Source organism: Lytechinus variegatus, chromosome 12, assembly GCF_018143015.1.
Source record: "Lytechinus variegatus isolate NC3 chromosome 12, Lvar_3.0, whole genome shotgun sequence".
Lineage (NCBI taxonomy): Eukaryota > Metazoa > Echinodermata > Echinoidea > Temnopleuroida > Toxopneustidae > Lytechinus > Lytechinus variegatus.
This window is the reverse complement of record NC_054751.1, coordinates 17,333,923-17,341,753: the sequence shown is the minus strand read 5'-3', so window position 1 is coordinate 17,341,753 and position 7,831 is coordinate 17,333,923. Positions and strand designations below refer to the sequence as shown.

Below are 7,831 nucleotides of genomic sequence, written 5' to 3'. Positions count from 1 at the left end.
TTGTCACTGCCAAATAAAACGTTTCCTGATGGGCCATTCAGACCAGCCAAATATTCACTGATGTCTAAAACCAATAGTTACTCCTTGCAGAAAACTTCAAAGCTACGTGTTTCCAGTATGTGGCATATATGTACGAATCATTCACACAGGGGAAACTTTTTGGTGACCCCAATAAGCAGGACTGGGATTGAAATCTATACAAAGTGCTTCAGAGATTACCCCGTCTTTGAAATCTATCTTGCCTGCATAAAGTACACGCACAATCTCCACTCCCTGGGGAGTACGCAAGCAATCAGGAGTCAAGGTACTCTATTCTGATTACTAAAGCCAAAACCATTGGTATTCACATCTTACCAGGTTCCAAATTAACACCTGGGTGGAGAGTGGCAAAATCTACATTGATGCCTTGCTACAAGAGGGTGGTAACTTGGGAGGATGCCTAATTCCTAAAGTCAAAATTTCTTTTAAAAACCAATGTTTGAAAAGTTGGCTCTGCTCTTGATTTAATAAAGAGAATGGTGAACTAAAATATCAAAATGCGGAAATAAGTGACATTGAGGATGTTTGTACTTTCATGGTAAGGGGGCAAAATCATATGCAATCAATATTTTGGTTTGGCATCTTCTGACTCATAAACTTTTGACAGGGGAGGATGAGTTATCTGTCTAGAAATCAGCTCCTTTGTCTTTGATATAACCAACAAAATCACCTTCAATAGAATGGTCCTAAACTAGTCATACCCATCTGACGGTGACGTTAAAAGCCATCCCTAGACATAGAATGATAACATCCAACGCATGAATTGTCTGCCGCGTAAAAACATAAACAAATACAACTCCAGTTCCAGCCTGGCAACCGGTGGCACAGAATGCCCACATCCTGTTCCAAGACCGGTCACTGGCGTTGACGTTGACGTCTACGGATGACCCCTGAAAACCGGGACATCCCATTCAGCGTGAAGTGGCAGGTTAAACAAATGTCCACGATCCACACCTTACTTCCTCCGCTTTGACCAAATTAGGAGAATCCCTGTCCTCTTTTTAGCAGGCAACCTGCTCGGTCACGTACTATCTCGATGTGGTATTGCATCCCTCATCTTTCTTCTCTTGTAAGCCACCTCTCTCTTCACTTCCCCTTCACTTTTTTATTTGGCTTGCTTCCCTTTCAGACAAAACAATACTTTATCTTTATTTTATGCGGATACAATCCACAACATACTGGCTAAATCTGCAACATTGGAGTAGCTTACACATTGCAGTGAACAGGGAATTAATCACCTGGGCTCTTTGGAATATTTGGGGGACATGCGTAATTTTATTCCGTTCCTTTATTCATTCTTCAACGGCTTTGATTTTTAACCCCTCACTCCATCTCTTTCCCTTCACCCAAAATATACCTACATAACATTCTCTTACAAGTCTCATTACATTTCTAAACCCCAGACACCGATATAGCCGGCAAGCAAGCAGGTCTCAGCACCTTGACCCCATTTCAGTATAAAAAGTAGGGCAGCTTCCCCCCTCCACCCCTCACTTCTCAATTTACAAAATCAGCTAGTAGAATTCATTATGCATTAAACAAAATAATTACAACACCCTCCACCTATAGCCTGTTTTTGAGTCTCATCCATTTTCGACAAAAAAATTATTGAAAATCATAAAGTTATAACTTAAGCATATTTCTCAAATCTACCTCTCTAATGCAAAGTGGATTCATTCAAGTTTCAATAATTTTATTCTGCTACACCGAGTATACTATTTCTTTATCGTGTGAAGATTTGAGGAGTATTTTTGAAGCAACTAACTTATGTGAATGAATACGCAATGTTTTCAAAAACCAGCAGTTTTGTTTATTTATCTTCATTAGAAGATAAAGACAATTGTTTAAGTTGTGGTTGCAGTATCCCACCCACTCAAAATCTTAAAAAGTTTTGTGGCACAAACAGATAGTATGAGATATTTTTGACACAATTAGGGCCTGTTTTGAAAACATAACCTTTGAAACATCTTCAAGCTAATCATTCCAATGATAAAATTTTTATTTACAGAGTACTATTAGACGGTGTTTTGTTTCCCACTTGTAGTTATCAGTGCACATGAATGAAGTAACGTAGAAACATGCAAATTGCAAAATGAGGAATGAATTATAAGGTCATGTTGAGTAATTTCACGAGTTTGTTGAAGAAACTCTGAACATACATGTACCACTTTGTGCTAATATTTTATTAGTATTTTTCTGACAAAATAAGCCTCAGATTCATCAACTTTGAATAAAAGTATGATGCCGATCTTTGTTGCTTGCCTACATGTAGATCACACCATGCCTGAAGAAATCTTCAGTTTTTTACAATGAATATAACCTATGTTATAGTTTTAGATGGCTTCAAATCAAAACACTTCACTTCATTTAGGACTGAAAAACCTATTAATTATTAGCAAATTATGATTGCATTGCATTTCTTCATCTCTCTTGCATTCCACGTAGCCTGGATAAACTACTGTATAATTATACCCACTGGGATTATCTTCAAGGGGAGTGTCTGACAAGATAGTTCCCAAGATTTATACATGTTCAAGAAAAATAAAATCTTGATTATGGGTTTAAAATCGTCCATCATCGGATCTACCCTTATAATTGATGCAAGGGGACCTAAATTACGGGATTAAAATGTCACATGCGGACTCTACTTACGGGAGATGGCACATACGTATCCAAGGGCAACAGAGTCAGGATGGCATCAAGGAGGGCTGGTATACTGTGACCTGGACAAGAAAACAACAAACAGAAATCAGGAAGAACTAATTATGTATTTACAGAAACCTGCACTAACAAAATCACAAACCTTAACCTTCCTCACTTTTAGAAAATAGCTAAGGAAAAGAGAGGCGTTTATATGCTGAAGAGTTGTGGGTGCTGAATGAGGGATTCTACCCGATTTGAGTAATATTCGATATAAAATTAAAATGACAGAGTCCCAGGGTATGACTGAGAGAAGGAGATTCCTTTGAAATTCGACTACTCCAAAATTCAGGCTTGCAGAATAAGCAAGAGCCTAGTTTAGAGGACCAGAGGATGGTCATTTTTACATTTACTACTTAAAACAAAAAGAAGATATTATTCTCGACGACTTTAAACAAAATAATGGATTTTTCCCAAAAAATTTTTTTTTGCTTCCTGAAAAAGTATTCCAATAATCTGTATTTCCAAGACCCTTAAATTGTGAATCTGATGATACAACTTGATGGAAAAAAAATTAAGGAAAATAATGATCTCACAACTCACCATCAGCTCTTACTTCTCGAGGTCCATGTGAACAAATTGAACTGGTCGGGAAGTGGGCATCTGCTAATACTGTCAGAAAACAAAACAAGAAAAAAAAGGAAAAAATACTTTTAAAAAGAAGGAATGGAAAATCATCAATAATTTTGATACATTCTTACCACTATGTTCCTATAACGGTTTGTGAAATTAAGCAAAATTTTAGAATTTCAAAACTTTATTTTACAACCGATTCTGATGACAATTTCGGCATTAATCTCCTTTTTAAGAAAATCAACATTTTGTCCGAGTGGACTTCTCCTCTGAACATTGATTATTGTGAATATCTATCATTTTTTTATTTGAATTAACAACCAAAATTTGCACGCATGATAAAGCATTAATTAATAAATACATACATCATATCAGCACAAGAGACACAGCAAAAAAAAATTATAACTGAAAATTAAAGTATAATTTCCCTTCAAAGTCACATTTCAAAATGCATTTTCAATTTGCATTCAGGCAAGAACAGTTTTGTTTACAATCTGAAGATTTAGTTGATATACATGCAAGTGCTTGCCTGACATGGGACTTGCCAGGTTCACAGGGTATGAGTTCTTCATGCAACATACATGTATAACTTTGTGATACATTTTCCCCTACATGTATTGACTATAAATTGCATTACTCCTTGCCATACAGTGAAATGGGGCAACACCTCCAAATCACACTATATCTACACTACATTAATGGGAAGTTAGATGAGGAGCAAGCTAAGAGCTCGGTGAGGCCCGGCATGCACATCCGAAAGCTATCAGGATGATGTACCGTCCCCATGACAACAAACAAGATGCGGAAGCATTCTACTGGTCGCGCCATCAGACGCTGATGTCATAGCGCAAACACAAGTGACGTAGACCTGAGGGTAAGCATAGGATCACGATTAGGCCGCATATGATGCAAAATAATGCATCCGGATTAAACACTCGGTTCTCCTGACCTAAATGGCTACACTATTCAATAGGAGTAAACAAGCCAATAAGTGCACTTTAAAATGAGCGTCAACAGACGTTTCAATAATCCAACTGTGGCAAAATTAATTTCCTGCTCTCTTTTTGTAGGTTAGTTTATCATTTTTGGCTGTCAGGGGCCGGGGAAGTAAGGAATGGATTGCACAGACACAATTACGTAAAAATATTGTGCGGGAGAAATGCGCAGAAAAACGGCATCATCAAACAAACATTGATGCTTATGTAAACAGCGACGGAGTGATACGTACTAGTACATCACGAGGCTGACGTGCTCCAGGGGATCGGGAAGTTTGTTCAGAAGCAACGGGTGGGTGTGTTCGCCAAATACTCTTTGTATTCTTAATTAGTTCTCTTTGGGGGCTACGTAAATGGTTGCGCTGGACAAATGTTTGTGTGGCATAGATAATCAGATCATCGACCGTGGGCATGTTGCACAGCGGGTTACGTTTGAACGCAACTGAAAAAAAAAATCAAGTGCAAAACACAAATACTCGCTGATTGGGTAAAAATCAATGTGCCTTTGATTGCATCTAAATTGTGAAACATGTCTCATATTTCTTTCAAATATTGACAACTTAGGCATTCTTGTATATCCAGTTTCAGTAGGATGTTAATGATAAAGTAATTGAGCAACCATACAAGCACAATCTGGGAATGATTTCCTTCTAAAAAATTCTAGAGGAAGGGTATTTCTCATTGGAGTATGTAATGGAATTATCAATCAAATTGATATCGAATGAAAAGAAGAGCTTCGCATGATCAAAATTAAGGTTCTTTCAGACTTTCCTTCAAATATCAAATCGCTTGGAGTTCTCAAACTTCAAGTGATTAGTGGGTTACACTGGACTGAAAAAGAGCTACATGTATATAGATGTCAAGTACAAGTTCCTGGATTTATTTCAGACTCTCCCTCACATCACTGGCGTAAATCCCTGCGTCACACCTGTTGTTCAGGGGGGGATGATCTATTGTTCCATCCCCCCCTGAACAATGGGTGTAACGCAAAGATTTACGCCAGTGCCTCCCATTCCGGCCTAGTTTAGGTATGCATTTTTTTTCTTGTACAAATAATTCGGTTTTATATACTAGCTTATTTTGTTATGGGTTAGCCTGCTACACATTTTTAAATTCATTAATGTACAAACAATGTTATAGATTGTCTCTTTTATGCATTTTATCTGTTCATCTCTTAAGTAGAAATGAGTGAAAGCTGAATGAACTGCAATAAAGGTTGTTTCAAACGATCAAAGTAAAAAAAATGCATACAGTAACTCTCCAGCTTAATTTTGACCTGGTATTAAAAGCTCTCTTTGAAAAAAAATGTCAAACCAAAATTTTGACCTAAACTTGAAAAGTCACAGAGAGCAACAAATCTATTCAAATATCCCCAATTGATAGTAAAAATGAATATTCATGAGCATAATTCATTCAATATTACCTAATGCCACAAGCAATAGATTGAAAAGAATTGAGTCAAGTATGGAGTGTGGCCAATTTAAGAGAAGCTGATTAAATTTTCTGCAGTAGTGATTTTGTTCATTTAATGCTCCAGTCTGCCGATGTGACTGATCGTGATGCATCGCTTTACGTCCTTTCATTAATGAAATGTCTCTGTATTTAGAAAGGAGATTATATGAGGTTTAATTGTTTACTATCTACAGTAGATAGCAATCGATATATAAACTTACATCTAAGGGACTATGACAGAAACAGACCAATGTGGGTCACTGCTATAAAACACATCTTGCATTTTGTCAGCCTATTTATCAAACTGTTTGATTTTTTATCATTTTAGCCAATTGTTGGAATGAATAACTTTGATATATTAATGTATTGATAATGAGGCACATCACTGTTGAACGGTTATTAAGGATTTACTGGGTATTTACAGATGTCAGCTATTGCCAGACTTGAGACTAGACTTTGACTTGTAACATATGACTTGGAACTCGACTTAGATTTGAGCTAATGCCAATGGACTTGGGAGTGGACTTGGCTTGTCCTCTTCCCAAATGACTACGGACTCGACTTGAACTTGCAAGAAAATGACTTGCACACTACTCTGCAGATACACATAAAGAAAAATCATTAAAAAGTGTTAAGCAGGTGAATTTAATTTACGGTATTTGCACACTTTGTTACATTAAAAATCACGAAAGTAGATAACAAATATTGTTACCATATATAGTATTATCATTCAGTTATCTGAAAATTGTTGTCTGGTAGGACACTCTGTCTGGAGACGAGGACAAGATTAATTTCGACAACTCAAGGAACGCGCACAAGTGCAAGTGTAAAGGTGAGGGCAATCACTTTCGTCAATGATTTCTGATAAATGGCGGGATACACAGAGAGATATCCCTTAATATCCTTCCCAATCACGCTTCCATTGATCAATGTCATTACATTCAGGATTGATCAAATTTGCCTCCAATTAAAATTGTATCCCTGACCGTACAAGCCAAGTTCAGCTGGCACAGATTGTATGCGGTAATATATTCTTGAGGCGTTCACAGTGTCATAAAGGATGGAGCATTATCATGCAAAAACCTTACATACTAATTTTGGTACACATTTATTACTACATGAAAAATGACATTAGAAAACAGAACGAAGTGGAATTGACTGTAAAACTAAACAAATGATGAATAATAAATTAATATAATGGTAATAGTTGTAGTAGTAATAGTAGCAGTAGTAGTGGTGGTGGTGGTAGTAGTAATTGTGAATCGTGGTGGTCGTGGTGGTGGTGGTGGTGGTAGTAGTAGTAGTAGTAGAAGTAGTAGCAGTAGTAGCAGTAGCAGCAGCGGCGGAGTTGGGAAGAAGAAGAAGAATAAAAAAATAATAATAATAGTGACGATAATGATATGAAGATGAATAATTGTGCAATTAATCTGATAATATTAAAAAGAGGCAAACAAAGAGTTTCGTTATAGAACACCGTTTACTCAATGCTTTAGATTTTGACACTTGAGGAAAGTCATACTTAGTTACCTTCTTAAAGGAAACCAAAACCCAAGAAGAGAAGCAATCTTAATATTGGAAAGAGTAAAATGAGAGGAACAGTTTAAAAAAAGTTTCATCAAAATCGGTTATGAAATAAGCAAGTTATGGACGATTAAATAGTCTTGTTGTACTTACTATGTGGATCCTCAAATTGGCAAACATGCTTCAAAATGGCTGATTTTGTGGACAACTCTCCTTTTGTTTTGTACACATATTTTCAGAGTTTCCCCTTTATTGAACATATTTCACATTACCTCCTCCTGACCTTGACATATATGGTGTGGATTATATTTTCCCATGACATATGTTGTGCTCAGGAGGCAAGATGCAATTTTAAAGATAATGAGGAAAATCTGAAAATTTGTGTACAAAACAAACGGAGAGTTGTCCACAAAATCAGCCATTTTGAAGCATGTTTGCCAATTTGAGGATGCCCATAGAAAGTACAACAAGAGTTTTCAAACTCCCATAACTTGCTTATTTCATAACCGATTTTGATGAAACTTTTTTTAAATTGTTCCCCTCATTTTACT

At 36.6% G+C, this 7,831-nt stretch overlaps 1 long non-coding RNA gene across 1 annotated transcript; it reads right to left on the bottom strand.

The window, feature by feature from the left end:
• Positions 1 to 576: 576 nt before the first annotated feature.
• Positions 577 to 3,361, bottom strand: LOC121425512. Its single transcript, XR_005971499.1, has 3 exons — positions 3,283 to 3,361; positions 2,692 to 2,762; positions 577 to 1,161 (listed from the first exon to the last, which is right to left on the bottom strand). It is a non-coding gene; the product is annotated as an uncharacterized LOC121425512 (long non-coding RNA).
• Between the last annotated feature and the right edge of the window lie 4,470 nt (positions 3,362 to 7,831).